The sequence below is a fragment of the Balaenoptera acutorostrata genome, chromosome 12 (genome assembly GCF_949987535.1).
Source record: "Balaenoptera acutorostrata chromosome 12, mBalAcu1.1, whole genome shotgun sequence".
Lineage (NCBI taxonomy): Eukaryota > Metazoa > Chordata > Mammalia > Artiodactyla > Balaenopteridae > Balaenoptera > Balaenoptera acutorostrata.
In genome coordinates, this window is record NC_080075.1 from 12,632,006 (window position 1) to 12,650,200 (window position 18,195).

Sequence of the window (18,195 nt, forward strand, 5' to 3'; positions counted from 1 at the left end):
CCTTTTCCAGTAATAATTCTCTAAACTGCCTGCAGTCTTTAGGATGTCTTATTTTCTTTCATTTAGTGGTAAAACTGGGAATCCTAATGATTCCGTGTTCAATGCTTTTGTTGAGAGAATGTTTAGCTTGATGTCATCACATTGGCCTGACACCAGGAATCAGTGTGATGTGTGCCTTCTGAGAGTGAACTTCAAGGCAAAGTGAATTTTACGTAATAGAGTAAAAGTGACAAAGTAAAATAAAACAAACAAACAAAAAACAAACAAAAAAATCCTCATTTAATTCTTCTTTACATTTCGAGAAAAGGAAAAGTGACCAAAATTCACATTATGAAAGCCTCAATATCACAGGTAAGTAAATCACATCTCTTTTTAGCAAAATGTGTACAGGACACTTAGCAAGTAAGAACTTTTCATTTTCTTTGGTAAGGAGCTTATATACTGAATGGGATTTGCCACAATTTACATGTGCACTCTCTGCCGAATATGCAGATAAATAAGCAAAGTCTAGTTTGTATTTGTATAAGAGATCAGCAATTTTTTGTTTTATGTTTTCTGCAACTTCAAGGCAACCTTCATAGAAATTAAGAAATGATTTGAAACTCCAGTTTTCATAAAAAAAGTACCTAAGAGCTAAGGGAAACATTTGTTCTGGCTGCCACGCCTCAGTTGAGTCACTGTAGAACGTATGATCATTGGTGAGATCCGACGGAGTCAGTTTTGCACTCTAAGGGGCCAACACATCTGTTATGCTCTAGAGATTACCCTTTTGTTGGCCCACAAGACATTTTAGTTGCAATATCTGAATGAGGAAATGTAATTCTACTCAGTCTCATAGAGCAGTCAAGGGAACAATACGCTAATCCTACATGTTTGTGTCAATTCAATGGCTGCTGTTTTCAGCTGAGCTTTGGTGTCTTTTGGGGAGACAAACAAGCAAACAAACACACTGGCTTTTTTTTATATATATATAAATTTATTTTATTATTTATTTATTTATGTTTGGCTGCGTTGGGTCTTTGTTACTGTGCGTGGGCTTTCTCTAGTTGCCGTGAGCGGGGGCTACTCTTCGTTGTGGTGCGCGGGCTTCTCGTTGCAGTGGTTTCACTTGTTGCAGAGCACTGGCTCTAGGCGCACGGGCTTCAGTAGTTGTGGCACGCAGGCTCAGTAGTAGTGGCTCGCGGGCTCTAGAGCGCAGGCTCAGTAGTTGTGGCGCGCTGGCTTAGTTGCTCCGCCGCATGTGGGATCTTCCCGGACCGTGGCTCGAACCTGTGTCCCCTGCATTGGCAGGCGGATTCTTAACCACTGCGCAGCCAGGGAAGTCCCAACACACTGGCTTTTGATAGATTTAGAAGTACTTGCCTGTCTCATCCTGAACTTGTGAGATTCAATCTCCACATGTGCTTTCATATACTCTTTTCCACCATGTGCAATCCCCAATTTTTTTCTGCATAGTGTGCAGTATGATCTATTTTGGTTACTTACGTTCCTAATCCAGTTATATATGTCCTTCCATTTGTCATTAAAATAACATAAACATTTAGTCTGTGTTTTATGTGTTATCTGGATCATGCTGGCATTGATACTATAATTATTCTCATTTTCATTATCTGAACTCCTAGAAAACAAAGTCACGATATTCACAATGTTAAATATTAAACTATCACTGTCCCAGTCCAAAGTACAACAGTTAATCCACAGAGACAGAGTATTAACATACAACTACAATGTACTTGTTACACATTTAAGTTGCATCATTCAGAGTGATGCAGCGATGGAGGATTCAATACTCTGAGTCAAATTATAGATTGGGAGAAAAACAACAACAGCAATGGCAGGGAATTCCCTGGCGGTCCAGTGGTTAAGACTCCGCGCTTCCTCTGCAGGGGGCCCGGGTTCGATCCCTGGTCAGGGAACTGTGATTCCGCAAGCCGTGCTGCGCGGCCAAAAAAAAAAAAGGCAGGTGGTCAACTTCTGAAATTTAATCTCCACTCACACTTCTCTGCCAAACTCCAGACTTGCATATCAATTGCCTACCCAACGTTTCTTTTTTTTTTTAATTACTACACTTACTTTATTTTATTTAGTTATTTATTTTTTGGCTGCAGTGGGTCTTTGTTGCTGCCCACAGGCTTTCTCTAGTTGTGGTGAGCAGGGGCTACTCTTCATTGAGGTTCTGAGGCTTCTCATTGCAGTGGCTTCTCTTGTTGCGGAGCACGGGCTCTAGGCGTGTGGGCTTGTAGCACACGGGCTTCAGTAGTTGTGGCACATGGGCTTCAGTAGTTGTGGCACACGGGCTCAGTAGTTGTGGCTCGCGGGCTCTAGAGCGCAGGCTCAGTAGTTGTGGCACATGGGTTTAGTTGCTCCGTGGCACGTGGCATCTTCCCAGACCAGGGCTCGAACCCGTGTCCCCTGCATTGGCAGGTGGATTCTTAACCCCTGCGCCACCAGGGAAGTCCCAACATTTCTATTTTGATGTCTTGAAACATCTCAATATTACCGTGTTCAGAGCTGAGCTTCTGATTCTCCTCCTAAAACTGTTCCACCCCTGCCTTCCCTAACTCAGGCAGATCCCTTCTGCCTGCTGCTCAGGCCAAAGACCTTGGGAGCCTCCTTAACCCCGCTTTTCTTTCACACCCAATATCCAGTGCATTTGGAAATCCCATTGGCTCCTTCTTCAAAATATATCCACAATCCCTCTACCTCTCAGTACCTCCTGTTACCAAATCCAGCAGGAACCACCATCCCTCACACCTGGGTTTCTGCACAGCCTCGTCCCTGCTCTCCAAGCGTCTCCTTCCTCCCACCCTGAGTGTGTTCTCAATACAAAAGCTAGAGGGATCCTTTTAAATATGTAAGTCAGAATATCTGTCACTTCTCCATCTGAAACTGTGCAAAGGTATATCATCTCAGAGCAAAAGCCAAAGTCCGTAGGGTAGCCTGTGACGCCCTGCGCCCTTTGGGCACCCTCCTCCTCATTCCTTCTGACCTCATTTCCTTCCAAGTTCCCAGCCACGTGGTCTCATTCCTGCTCTTCGAACACTCCAGGAGTGGCCCTGCCTCAGGGCCTTTGCTTAATTCTGCTGGGAACCTTCTTCTCCCAGAGAAACATGTGACTGTCACCTCTAAGTCTTTTCTCAAATGTCACCTTCCTGCCACCCTACTTAGCACAGATACCTACCTCTTGCCCTGCGCTTCGGATAACCTGCTCTTTTCCTTTTATCACCTCTTCGCCTACCTTATTTATTAGTATTATTGCTTACGGTCTGTCTCTCCCACTCGAATAGGCAGGAATCTTTGTCTCATCTGTTCATTGGTATAACCAAAGCCTTGAGGATAGTGTCTGATAGGTGCTCAATAAATATTTTATTTTTTTATTTTATTTTATTTTTGGCCGTGCTGCGTGGCCTGCGGGATCCTAATTCCCCCACCAGGGATCGAACCAGTGCCCCCTGCAGTGGAAGCTCAGAGCCCTAACCACTGGACCAGCAGGAACTCCCTCAATATATATTTTGGAATGAACGAAGGAGGTGATCACCATGCTCTCTTCAGGTCACGGCCTGGGAAGTGTGGCTGGAGCTGTCGTGGTGAGGTCTGGGGCCCCAGAGTGGTGGTGAAAAGGTAGGCTGAGGCCTCAGGGCCCAGGGGTTCACCGTTGCGCTCCCTCACCTCTGCCCGAAGTGGCTCTAGCCTGTTTATCAAGGTTGCATCATCGTCTGGGGAAGAAGTTTCACTGGAAATGCAAGTATCATCTTATTTTGAAAGACAGCCAGATCCCTCCAAGTTGCTCAGATCTGTAGGCAGGCTGTGCTAAATCAGGTGGTAGGGAATGCCCTCTGAGAAGATGACATTTGAGCAAAGACTTGCTACCAGGTCCAGGGCACGGGATCGAATCTCAGTGTAGAGAGAGGGGAGGGGGCAGCAACAAGATATGGTAAAAATTTGTTTCTCCGCTCAACCTAGTAATGCTCTAGGGCTCAGAGACCTCCACTTGACCTTCTGCACACGTCAAGCAGATGAAGGAAGAGAGAGAGCTCGAGGATCATGGAGAGGTTTTTTAGGGGCCAGTTCTGGAAGTGCTGGTGTACATCACTACTGCCACCACCCAGAACTCGGCCCCACCTCACGGCAAGGGATGCTGAGAGATGTAGCCTACTTGTGTGCTCCGGAGGCAAAGCAAGTAAGCTCTCAGCACTGTCTTTGCCACATAGGTACCCTGCATAATCCGGGGACAATACTCAGGGCTGTAGAATAAGTAGAGTACCAGGCACACACTGGTGTGGATGGGAGAGGTGTGTGGCCTGGAACAGCCTTTCTGGAAGGCAATGTGGAAGAATCTTGTTCCCTTTGTAGGAATTTATGCTACAGAATCATGAGTGTACAGATGTAAGTGTACAAGAACGCATCCAGCAATGCAGTTCACAGTAATAAAAATTGGAAACATTGGACAAAAAAATGGGTTACAGGTCATTTAAAAACGAAGACAGGGATTTCGTCGGCAGTCCAGTGGTTAAGACTCTGCACTTCCATTGCAGGGGGCACGGGTTCGATCCCTGGTTGGGGAACTCACATCCCACATGCCACGTGGCATGGCCAAAAACAAATAAACAAAGACAGATCTTCTTATATTGTCATCTGAACTGATGTCCAATAAAATGCAAATTGTACTGTAATTATAGTGTGATCTCAGGAAGAATATTTATACATTCATTTTTAAAATACATAGTATTTGCACATGGTACAAAAATTCGAAAGGTAGAAAAGGCTATCCACTGAAAAATCTCCCTGTCACCCCTGCTCCGGGTCATCAAGTTCATCTCCTTACAGGCAACCTATGCTACCAGTTTCTTGTATATCCTTCTAGGAGCATCTTATGTATACACCAGCAAAGGCATACATATGTGGGCACATTCCCACACATATGTATGTGTATCTTGATCCTCCTTTTTTATGCAAATACTAACTTACGATACATATGTTTTTTCAAAACAATATTTTACTGAAGTATAGACTTACAATGTTGTATTAGTTTCAGGTGTACAGCAAAGTGATTCAGTTATATAAGAGTATTTCAGATTCTTTTCCATTTCAGGTATTACAAGATACTGAATATAGTTCCCAGTGCCACACAGTAGGTCCTTGTTGTTTATCCATTTTATACATAGTAGTGTGTGTATGTTAATCCCAAACTCTTAGTTTATCCCTCCCCCCAACTTTCCCTTTGGTAACCATAAATTGGTTTTCTATGTCTGTGAGTCTATTTCTGTTTTGTAAATAAGTTCATTTGTATCATTTTTTTTTAGATTCCACATATAAGTGATATGTGATGTTTGTCTTTCTCTGTCTGACTTACTTCACTTAGTATGATCATCTCTAGGTCTTTTTTCACCTAAAAATTTAACTTCTTGATCATTCCATTATGAGTACCTAAATAATTCTCTCGTTCTTTTTATGGCTACATAATATTTCCTTTTATGGATATAAAAAATGAGTTATATTTAAAATTAAGTGTTTCCAGCCCATATATACATAGAACTATATGCAAAATATCCTCAAACTCTTCACAGCTCTTGCTAAGGCCACAGTGACCTCCACATGCAGTGAGCACTTTTCAGTCCTCCTCTTGGCCGCTCTTGATGGGTTGCCTTCTGACAAAGACTCTGCTTGATCAAACTTGAGTCAGTTTTCCCCAGGCCCTCTTTCTGATTAGGTCTCAACCTTGGCTGCCATCCTGTGTCTGGCCTGCACAACCCAGTCTCAGCAAAGAATTCTGCTAAGTTGGTTTAGGAAGAATTCCCTCATCTTTGACATCTGATCAAGTTCCTCATGCCCCACCTTTGACGTCTAAGTCCTCCACCTGCCTGAGCAAGAATTCTGTTAGGTCAGTTTCGCAAGAATTCCTTGAAGTCTCCTCTTAGTCAGTTTCCATCCACTGAGCCCTTCACGCTGCCCTTGGCTCTAAATCTCCCTTGTCCTTGTTGTATTCAGTGTTGAGTCAGATCTCTCTGCCCTACTGCAGTACTCCTATTGCAACAGTCCTGAGGAAAGCCTTTTTTTTTTTTACCATTTTAACAAGTGTCAGTATTAAGCTTTAACCTTGCTCTTTTAACCATTCCCTGAAACTCCTCTTCCCTTGTCTTTCTGTACACACTTTTCAGGCCTCCTCCTGCCTCTCTGGCCATCCCTCCACCCACTCCCACCCCTGGCGGTATTCTTCAAGGCTTGAACCAGGCCTCTTCTATTCTCTACTCTCTGCAGTGATATAATTTCTTATAGAGAATTGCAAACAATTCATTGGGTCACAGATGGTTTCCTTCAGCCCAGGCCTCTGCCACAGGCTTCCCGCCGACTACATGGATTTTTCTCAGATTTTCCAAGGGAACACTCACCATCCAGAACTAAAGGCATCATCTTCCCAAGCTTGTCTGTCATTTCCTTTGGCCCCCTCGCTCTTTCTCACAGCCATGTCATTGCTCCTGGGCCTGGAGGGCTCTTGCTCGCCACAGCCAGTGTGCTTAGTTAATTCCTTCTCATCATTCAGACCTGAGCTCAGCCCAGAGTCCCTTAGGGGGTCTGCTCTGTCCTTGCCCTCCTCAGAGGCCAGATTCCACTTCTGTATGTTTTCACAGCAGTGCCATAAGCATCTCACTTGTGGCCCCACTTGAAAGAGGGAACCTCAGGACGATCCACATGGAGAGACAGTCTGCAGAATGAGTGTCTTGGACTCTTCAAAAACATCAGTGTCGGGCTTCCCTGGTGGCGCAGTGGTTGAGAATCCGCCTGCCAATGCAAGGGACACGGGTTCGAGCCCTGGTCTGGGAAGATCCCACATGCCGCGGAGCAACTAAGCCCGTGAGCCACAACTACTGAGCCTGCGCGTCTGGAGCCTGTGCTCCGCAACGGGAGAGGCCGCCGCGACAGTGAGAGGCCCGCGCACCGCGATGAAGAGTGGACCCCGCTTGCTGCAACTAGAGAAAGCCCTCGCACAGAAACGAAGACCCAACACAGCCAAAAATAAATTAATTAATTAATTTAAAAAAAAATCAGTGTCATGAAAGACAGAAAAAGTCCAGGGACTGGTGCTAGAGAGACATTACTTGGGCCATCCATCTCTAAGCCATTTTTGGGATAATTGGGGATATTTGAATATGGACTGTATATTAGACAATAAATGTTAAGTGCCTTGGGTTTGATAATGATATTGAGTTAATATATGAGAATTATAGTGAATTCCCTGGCAGTCCAGTGGTTAGGACTCCAAGCTCTCACTGCCTTGGGCCCGGGTTTGATCCCTGGTTGGGGAACTAGGATCCCACAAGCCGTGTGGTGTGGCCAAAAAAAAAAAAAAGTTGCTTAATATATGAGAATTATATAATATATAAGAATTCTTTAGGAGATACACGTTAAAGTGTCTAGGGGTGAAGTCTCATAATAAATGCAACTTATTCTCAAACAGTTCAGAAAAGAAATGTGAGTGTATATATGTATATACCTATAACTATAAGTATTACATATACATCTATACCTATCATTCACATATGTATATTTATACATATGTACACATATATACATACTATATATAAACATATATCTATATCTATCTATCTAGAGAGAACAAATGTGTCAAAAGGTTAATAATTGATACATCAAGGTAAGGGATATACTGTATTATTTTTGCAACATTTTGTAGGTTTGAAGTTTTCCAAAATAAAAAATTGGAGGAAAATCAGTGAACATGTAAAGTATAAAAAGCTTTGGGGAAGAACTTCTTGATAACAGTCATTCAGGCCATGTTGTCATCCTTTTGTTTTCATCTACAGTCCAAAAAGATTGACTTTTCTGGGCTTCCCTGGTGGTGCAATGATTAAGAATCCGCCTGCCAATGCAGGGGACACGGGTTTGAGCCCTGGTCCGGGAAGATCCCACATGCCGCGGAGCAACTAAGCCCATGCACCACAACTACTGAGCCTGAGCTGTAGAGCCAGAGAGCCACAACTACTGAAGCCCAAGTGCCACAACTACTGAAGCCCACGAGCCTAGAGCCCGTGCTCTGCCACAACAGAAACCACCGCAATGAGAAGCTCACGCACGGCAACAAAGAGTCACCCTCCTTGCTCACTCCAACTAGAGAAATCCCACGTGCAGCAACAAAGACCTAACGCGGCCAAAGATAAATGAATTAAATAAATGAACTTTTTAAAAAAAGATTAACTTTTCTAAAAAAAAAAACATCTGAGACACAACTTAATGATTTAAAGTACAATCCAGTTTATAACACCTTAACTTAAACGGCTCAAGATCATAGAGATATAGTTTATTCTTTCTAGTTCTGAAGTTGGACACAGGCTGTGTGCATGGGTTTATTCTATTATATTTTAAATAACAAAATAAATAAAGCAGGCCACGCATAGAATAGTGATGACAGTATTATGGAAAAAAGATTTTGCTTGGTCCAAGTCTGAGCTCTTGAGGTACAAAAAGCAGAAAGGAGGAATAAATAAAATTAAAATCTGATGTTAATGAAACAGGAAATAAAAAAGCAAAAAAAAAAAAAGGCTTAAAAGGATGAATTCCAAGTTACTTCTTCAGGAGCCTGATTAAGGAAAAAGAAAGTAAAAAGTTAAAAGAGATGCATTAAAAATTAGAAAGGAAATGTAACCAGAAATTGTCTGGAAACTACTGTGTGCCACTCTATTACAAAAATTTCCTGGGCTTCCCTGGTTGCACAGTGGTTAAGAATCCGCCTGCCAATGCAGGGGACATGGGTTCGAGCCCTGGTCGGGGAACTAAGATCCTGCATACCAAAAAGTAAAACAAAACAAAACAAACACCCATATACCCTTTACTCAGATTTACTTATTGCTAACATTTTGCCTCATTTGCTTTATTGCTTGTTCTCTCTCTCTCTCTCTCTCTGTATGTTCTTAACTTTTTTTTCCCCTGAACAATTTGAGAATAAGTTGCAAACATCATGGCCTTTAACTCCTGGTGTAATACAAAGCGCACTGGTGAGGGAGCTTCTGGTAGTAATGAGAAATTCAGTGGTGGGGTCCTCCATAGGCTGGGATGATGGTAAGACATGGTACCACTGAACTGGACTGTCTTGTGTTACTGGGAATAACAGGATTCTGAAAAAGCAGAGGCAGGTGGGGTTACTTAACTGTCAGAAATGTGGACATAATTACTGGAATGGGCAGCAAGCTTGAGGTAGCAACCAGGGTATCTTGATACACAGAGATCTGTGGCAATGACTAATGATCCATAGTGTCTTAGGGAAAGAGATATGACGGCATCTGAATAGAGTATTGTTTGGTTGTATAACCAGAAAACATGGAGAACTGGGGAGCTGAAGCCTGATGGCCTTCACTACAGTGGAAAATCACAAGTTCTCACCCAGTTTCTAGATCTGAGTCAGTTCTCAGACTGACAGATGGGCAGTCCAGTTCCCTGTGGGGAAGGACTTGGAAAGGCCACTGCAAATATGCACAATATTCCTCTAGTTCCTCCTTAAAGGGACTCATGGCAATTTTCTAGAGAAACTGTCCACTACGGAAAAGGGAATTCCTAGATTTCTCGAGGGCTGTGAAATACTGGGTTCTGAGGTGACACCAATACCAGGGGATCTGAAATGCCATTGTGGTTCCAGTGGCTGGAATGAGGCTGAGAGATGAAAGGTAATAAATGAAATCCTGACTCATGTTTGTCTCACTGTGGGTCTAGTGGGCCCACAGATCCATCCTGCTGTTACATCTCCTAACTGTAATGGATTAACAGCTAGCAGAACTCACATATTGGTTCCCTCACCAATTATGTTAGGGAAAGCCTAGGGTGTAGTGACAAGACAGTACATAAAGAATAATATCCTATCAGGGGTGGAATTGCAGAGAGTAGCACCTATATCAGACTAAAAGATGCAGGACTCCCTATCATATACCTATTTGGTTCTCATGAATATAAAAAAACAGATAGATTATGGTGGATGGCTGTGGATTTCCATCCACTTAACCAAGTGACAGTCCCAATTGTAGTTGCTGAGCTGGATCTTTTCTTTTTTTATTTATTTATTTGGCTGCGCTGGGTCTTAGCTGCGGCATGCAGGGTCTTTAGTTGTGTCATGTGAACTCTTAGTTGCAGCATGTGGGATCTAGTTCCCTGACTAGGGATCAAACCCAGGCCACCTGCATTGGGAGCGCAGAGTCTTAGCCACTGGACCACCAGGGAAGTCCCACTGAGCTGGATCTTTACCTGAACAGATCAATACAGATTTTGGCACTTGGTATGAAGCTATTGCTCTGGTAAATGCATTCTTTTCAATCTCCATCATTAAAAAGGCTCAAAGGCATTTTGTTTATATGTGGGAAGGCCAGCAGAATACATTGACTGTCTTGCCCCAGTGCTATATTAACTCTCCTGCTTTCTGTTACAATATTATCCACAGAGACCTTGATCATCTTGATATTCTACAGAACATGATACTAACTGAACTTTGTTGAACAAAATATGGTAAGTATTCTGGATGCCCAGATGCCAACTAGTGGGAAAAAAAGACTCCCTCAGAATTCAAAGTCTTTGTCACATTGGTGAAATCTTTAGAGGTCCACTGGTTTGGGACAAGATGCTGCACCTTATGTACCCCCTATCACTATGAAAGGGGCAAATAGTATAAAACAGAAAATAGTATTTTTTTGGAGCTCTTTGGATTTGAGGCATTATACACCACGTTGGCAATACGGCACTGATTCATTTATTTCCTAGTTCAAATAATGTCCAGAGCCAGAGGAGATTTGCAGTAGAGCCAGAACATTGGGCAAATTGCCTGCTCCTTGGCCACTGCAACTTAGCAGGACCTGTGGTGCCCAGGTATCCTTGATAGGTAAAGATGCCATGCAGAGTCTCAGGAAGGTCCAGTAGGAGGTCTACAGCACAGACCTCTAGGGATCTGGAATGAAGTTCTACCTTCTGTAACAAAGAACTATTTGCCATTCATTTGAGAAGCAGCTCCTGTAATGCCGCTGAGCCCTAAAAGGGACTTTGAAATTGATCATGGGGCATCCGATGACTTTGCAACTGGAGCTGCCTTTCAAGTTGCAGCAACAGTTCATCATATAAGGGAAATGAACAGGTCCAGAGAACACAAGTAAGTTAAATGGATAAATGGTCCAGATCCCTATGTCATCCACCTCTGTTGCACTGACACCATTCTCTCAGCTCATGCATATAACCTCAGGGGATCTGTATGATCCACTGACAAAAGAAAATCTTGGGCCTTCTTAGTGTGAGCTGAAATGGACAGCTACCACATTACAGCTCTACTCAAGGTGGCCTTAAAAATAGCAATGAGGGGCTTCCCTCGTGGCGCAGTGGTTGAGAATCTGCCTGCTGATGCAGGGGACATGGGTTCGAGCCCTGGTCTGGGAGGATCCCACATGCCGCGGAGCAACTGGGCCCGTGAGCCACAACTACTGAGCCTGCGCGTCTGGAGCCTGTGCTCTGCAACAAGAGAGGCCGCGATAATGAGAGGCCCGCGCATCGTGATGAAGAGTGGCCCCCACTTGCCGCAACTAGAGAAAGCCCTCGCACAGAAACGAAGACCCAACACAGCCATAAATAAATAAATAAATAAATAAATAAATAAATAAATAAACCCAAAGTTTAAAAAAAAAAGACAACTTCCATCTCGCTTACACCTTTGAACTTCTTTAAAAAAAAAAAAAAAAAAAAAAAAGCAATGAGGAGAAATCTTCCCAGCAATCAGAGCTGTGAGTAGTGTATATTCACTGAAAAACAACAAAAACCAAAACATACAACCTGAAATTATGTTTTATTCGGGGGCCATACTGAGGACTATAACACAGGAGACAGCCTCGCAGATAGCTCTGAGCAACTGTTCCAATGAGGTAAGAGAGGAGCCAGGATATTTAGGAGTTTTTGTTGGAGAAAAAAAAAAAAAGAAAACCAAACCCATGTAGCTGAACATCAAAAAATTACTGCTAATCACAAAAAAACAGACAACTTAATGAATTTAGTGCTTTTCTATGTATGGGAAGATGTAAGAGTCTGCATCATTGAAATCATTCGTTTGATATGCATCTTAACTATCTAAAGCCAGTGTCTATTCTGCTCCATCCTGAAGAATTCCCCTCAGGGAGCACTGTGCAGAGGGTGATGGCCTGATGGCAGGCAACGTTCTTAGTTTACTGGAATGGCAGGAAACAAGTTTTGTCCACATATACTTTGTATTTCAAGAGAAGAGGTCTGAAGTAGGTATGTGTATGGACTCGTGAGCTGTGATGAGTAGTTTGTCTAGTAGGTCAGGGACCTAGAAGGAGTAAGATGGGAAGATTAGAGACAAAGGGGCCTGAGGAGGAGGATGAACCTGTGTGCATGAGCACAAGATGTGTGTATCTTTGTGTTTCAAGTCAGGCCCCACCAAAAGCATCCACATCAGAAGATGCACTCAGCAGCCGTGTGGACAGGAATGACATATCTGGTGGATATCAGCTAGGCTCTGTCTCTTATAACTCCATTGCTTGTGTGATTCACAGTATGGGCTCCGTCTGTCCAAGGCTGATCTAACTTAACATTTACCATGTCACCAACTGTGCCACGTGGTACCATCCCTTGGAGGAAAACAGCCAGCCTCTTGGTGGCAAATTGATTACATCTGATCTCTTCTATTCTGGAGGGGACAGTGATTCATTCTTACTAAAGTTTAAGCCTAACTCCACACGTGGTTGTAATTCACTGCCTGAAGGGTCTCTGCCAGCACCACTGTGAAGGCTCACTGAATGCCTGATTTTCGTTGAGTTTGAATGACACATAACCATGGGTACCTAATGACGGAACCCACTAGTTCTACCATATACCAGACCATCCAAAAGTAGTCAGCCAGGTAAATGTTTGGAATGCCCCATGGAAACCTCAGCCCTGGTACCATCTTGGGAACAACATTCAGGGATAGGACATTCTTCTTCCTCCGGGGATGCAGTCTACGCATTGTACCAATAACCAGAATATACAGGTTCTGGAATCAAGGGGTAGAATGAAGAGTGCCTTTTCTCACATTGACTCACAATGAGTAGGTTGCCAGCTTGCAACTTGAGGCTCTACTGGATCCAAGGGCCTGGTTCACGGAAAATGAATGCTTGTTCCAGCGGATGAAGTAAGGTTTCAGCTTCTTTGGATTTCTTTTGTCCTTTTTGCAACTTCTTAAGTAGGATACTTACATGGATCTTGAATCTTCAGCCTTTATTTCTCTCTAACACGAGCATTTAAGGCTATAAATATCTAAAGAGTGTTTGTGATATGGTAGTATATTGTCATTATTTTTCATTTCTGCATACTAAGTGATTTCCACAAGAGTTTCTTCTTTAACACATCAGTTATTTAGAAGTTATTTCATGAGTTTCCAAATATGGTATTTTTCTGATTTTCTTTTGGTTAATTCTTTTCTTTTCTCTTCTTTATTAAGAAAGAAGTCTACTTTCTTTAATGTTGTACAGAAAGTATGTGTAGAACCAAAAATAAACATTATCACATTTGTTTACACCACAATCTAGTTTTTCATATTAACTTTACTATTCAAACAACAGAAAGTAGGTGGTAATTTAGGGATTGGGAAAGACATAAAACCAAAAAGACTTTTCTAGCATGTTTATTCTACACTGTGTATAGCTGTGCTCACAAAGACAGCATCTCCTTTTTTTTAAAAAATTTATTTTATTTTTTTTATTGGAGTATAGTTGATTTACAATGTTGTGTTAGTTTCTGCTGTACAGCAAAGTGAATCAGTTATACATATACATATATCTACTCTTCTTTAGATTCTTTTCCCATATAGGTTATTACAGAGTATTGAGAAGAGTTCCCTAAGGAGCCCACCTGCCACAACTAAGACCCAGTGCAAACAAACAAACAAACAAATAAATAAATAAATATATAAGTTCCCTGTGCTATACAGTAGGTCCTTATTAGTTATCTTTTTTTGTTTTGGCTGCTTTGGGTCTTCGTTGTGGTGTGTAGGCTTCTCATTGTGGTGGCTTGTCCTGTTGCAGAGCACAGGCTCTAGGTGTGTGGGTTTCAGTAGTTGTGGCGCACAGGCTCAGTAGTTGTGGCACACAGGCTTAGTTGCTCTGCGGCATGTGGGATCTTCCCGGACCAGGGATCAAACCCGTGTCCCCTGCGTTGGCAGGCGGATTCTTAACCACTGCGCCACCAGGGAAACCCAGTTATCTATTTTATATATAATAATGTGTATATATCAATCTCAATCTCCCAGTTTATCCCTCCCCACCAAGACGGCTTCTCTTACTTTTCTGCTGCGCAGGAATTCAGTTGTGTATAAAATTGAACCTGCTCAAAAGCTGGGGGAGGCTAGATATGATGGGTCCATATCTGGATATCTGGGTGTATTGTCATACAGGTCAAACAGTGGTGCAGCTACTAGCTCGTAATTTTTAGGGACTGCAAACAAGGCTTTCTCTTGAAGTTGAACCAAAATCAACTTCTTATGTTCCTTAGGTTTTGTAATATGTGCAGGAATCTATGGATACTGAGGAGGCTCAGAATTTGGTCTCCACCAGTTACTAGTGCGGTCATCAATGTCCCCGTCTTGCAGGACTCCATCTTGACGACCCAATAGCTCTGTCATTAAGCATTTTTGTCCGTCGACTTCATCTTCTCCTGGGTTAAGCTACCACCAGGTAATTTGAAGAAATTCTAGCTGTAGCAGCAACACATGGGGTAGCCGGTGCTCAGGGACAGTCAAAACCCCTTCTACAGTCCTCCTCTTGCCAATTTTATCAAGTTCCTCCCTCATGCGCTGAAATCTGGCTGCAACAGAGCTGTACTTCTTTTTTTTATTATTATTATTTTATTTTATAAGTAATATCTGGCCGTTTATTAACCAATGGAGTGTATTGCACAACAAACTACCTCACATTTTTCAGGAAGCAAAACCACTACATTTGGAAAGTAAAGACGTCACCCACTGAATTTGAACACAATTAAAATGTGCTTGAAATATTTCTTTGGGGGAGGGGACACGACATTTCCAGTCAATTAAGAGAAGCATTGTAGAGTCCAAGTCTTTTATTTTCTTTACACCCATCATGCCATGAATTCATAGGGAATGGGCTCCAACAGTTCAGACTCATTTTCATTGGTTCTCACGAAGTGTGCTTCTCTGGGCGGAGCAGGCTGGCGCTTCAGGTGAACCCAAGTACCCTTCTCTTTGGCTTCCTTCTTTTTTCTGATCATTTTCCTTCACACATTTCAGGAAGCAATCCGGCTCTTAGCATGCTTAATATGCTTGATAGGCACATTACTTCTCTTGGCAAGAATCTTGCCCTTGTTCGTGTACAACGATGCCAACAGCATGCTGGGTAACGCTGTAGACTCTTCCAGTTTTGCCATGGTAACACTTGTGGGATATTCCTTTTTGAACAGTGCCCAGTCCCTTGATGTCGACATCACCTTTCTTTTTTTTTTAAATTTATTTTATTTAATTATTTTTGGCTGTGTTGGGTCTTCGTTGCTGCACAGGGGCTTTCTCTAGTTGCGGTGAGCGGGGGCTACTCTTCGTTGTGCTGCATGGGCTTCTCATTGCGGTGGCTTCCCTTGTTGCGGAGCGCGGGCTCTAGGCACGCGGGCTTTAGTAGTTGTGGCGCACGGGCTCAGTAGTTGTGGCTCGCGGGATCTAGAGCGCAGGCTCAGTAGTTGTGGCGCACGGGCTTAGTTGCTCCGTGGCATGTGGGATCCTCCCGGACCAGGGCTCGAACCCGTGTCCCCTGCATTGGCAGGCGGATTCTTAACCACTGCACCACCAGGGAAGTCCCGACATCACCTTTCTTGTAGATTTGCATGTATGTGGCCAAAGGAACAACTAACTCCATGTTTTCTAAAAGGCCTAGAGAACACGCAGCAGGTGCTCCTCCTCTTTCCCTTTGTGTTGGTCATTTTGGCGAATTACTGGAAGATGGTGGTTCCGACCAAAAGGCCTGAGCTGTCCTTCTCATAAAGGGGCTCTTTTGTACCAAAATGTAATTGGTGAGAGGGTACAGGTTGATGGTGTGCTCTAGGGTGAGGGGCTTGGTCTGCTGGATGTACTTGTTGCTGACCTGGTTGACCCCCCCCGCCCCCCCCCCCCACACCGGGGCCAGCGGGTCTGCGAGTGATTTGTGGCACCACAGATATGCTGGCGAGCTCGGGCACTGGAGGCAAGGGGAAAGGGAGAGGCTGGGAGATGTTCCCTGTGCCGGCAGAGGTTATCTGCATTCCACTGAACAGCCGCCGCCCTTCACTAACAGGAGAGCGCAAGAGCTGGTTAATACTTTCTAATTTAACTGAACCAGAGAGTGAATCAGTCTTTTGAGATCTCAAAAGATCTGATGGGGCTTCCCTGGTGGCGCAGTGGTTGAGAGTCTGCCTGCCAATGCAGGGGACATGGGTTCGAGCCCTGGTCTGGGAAGATCCCACATGCCGCGGAGCAGCTGGGCCCGTGAGCCACAACTACTGAGCCTGCGCGTCTGGAGCCTGTGCTCCGCAACAAGAGAGGCCGCGACAGTGAAAGGCCCGCGCACCGCGATGAAGAGTGGACCCCGCTCGCCGCAACTAGAGAAAGCCCTTGCACAGAAACGAAGACCCAACACAGCCAAAAATAAATAAATTAATAAAAATAAATAAATAAACAAAAGAAAAAAAATTAAAAAAAAAAAGATCTGATGAAAATAACCTTGTGGGATCTTTTTTCATAAAAGTTCCCTATGAGATTCACTGCTGTTCTATTTCTGCCCAAAAGTTAAGCTTCTTGGTTGCAGAGATTAGTCAATAGAGTAACGTCTTGATCTGAATATTGCAGAAAGTAATGTGTAAAATACCTCATGGAGGGAATTCCCTGGAAGTCCAATGGTTAGGACTCCCGCTTTCACTGCCCAGGGCATGGGTTCAATCCCTGGTCGGGGAACTAAGATCTCACAAGCCACGCAGGGCAGCCAAATTATTAAAAAAAAAAAAAAAAAAAAAAATCCATGGAGAGTAGCATTGTGAATTTCTCTGTGTAGTTCTGTCCATTTTCATTTATATACAGTATTTTGACTATTTAGTTAGGTTCACACAAGTTTGTATTTGTTTTATGTTCCTGGCGTAATAAACCTTTTATCATAATGGAGTGATCCTCTTTATCTCTAGTAATGCTTTTTGCATTAAATTCTATTTTGCCTGATAATAACATGGCTACATCTGCTTTCTTTCCTGTAGCTTGTCTAAATACAAGTATATCCTTTTGCATTCCTCTACTTTAGATCTTTCTGAAAATTAAACCTTTAGATATTTCTTGTCAGCAATATAACGCTGTATTTTCTATAATCCATTCTGACAATCTGTTTTTTGTTTGTTTGTTTGTTTTTTGGCTGAGTGGCTTGTGGGATCTTAGTTGCCTGACCAGGGATCGAACCCGGTCCCTGCAGTGACAGCACCGAGTCCTAACCACGGGACCACCAGGGAGTTCCCTCTTTGTCCTTTTTAAATTAATATTTTTAGTTATTTGTATTTTATATACTCTTTTACAATTTATATGGTAATCAGCGCTTTCTTTGGATTATTTTTTCCATCTTATTTTGGGCTTTATATTGCTTTCTTTTCTATTTTTATTCCTCTCTGGCTTTTTTGGGATCAATTAAATATTTTTTCTAATTACTTTCTTAATTTTTACAAGTATGGGACATATTTTTAGCTTAATAATTTTTACCCTGATATTTTGACATTCATATTTAACTTAGTAAAATCTAAAATGAATAGCTTTACGGTCCTCCAAACCACACAAGGATATTTGAATATATGAACCTCACTTCCTCTCCCTCTTACATGTTCATCTTGCTGTTTTAAGCCCAGCGGACAGTATTATTGTTTTACACTGTCAATGTTCTTCATTCTTTCCTGCATCTCCGATCTTTTTTCTGGATTGCTTTCCTTCTGTCCAAAGTACATTCTTTAGAATTTCCTGAAGTTCTGTTGGGGACACACCCTCTGCAGTCCTTCCTCCGTGTCCTTGGGGGACTGGTTCTAGGAGCCCCTGGGGATGCTCAAGTCCCTTATATAAAATGGTGTAGTACAGTGAATACAGTCGACTCCCGTGTGGGCAGACTTAACTGCCGATCGAAGTACTTGTGCACAAACGACGGAGAAAGAGAATACACA

At 43.1% G+C, this 18,195-nt stretch overlaps 1 pseudogene; it reads right to left on the reverse strand.

Moving 5' to 3' along the window:
• Window positions 1-14,330: 14,330 nt before the first annotated feature.
• Window positions 14,331-17,940, reverse strand: LOC103018843 (cleavage and polyadenylation specificity factor subunit 5-like; annotated as a pseudogene).
• Window positions 17,941-18,195: the final 255 nt, after the last annotated feature.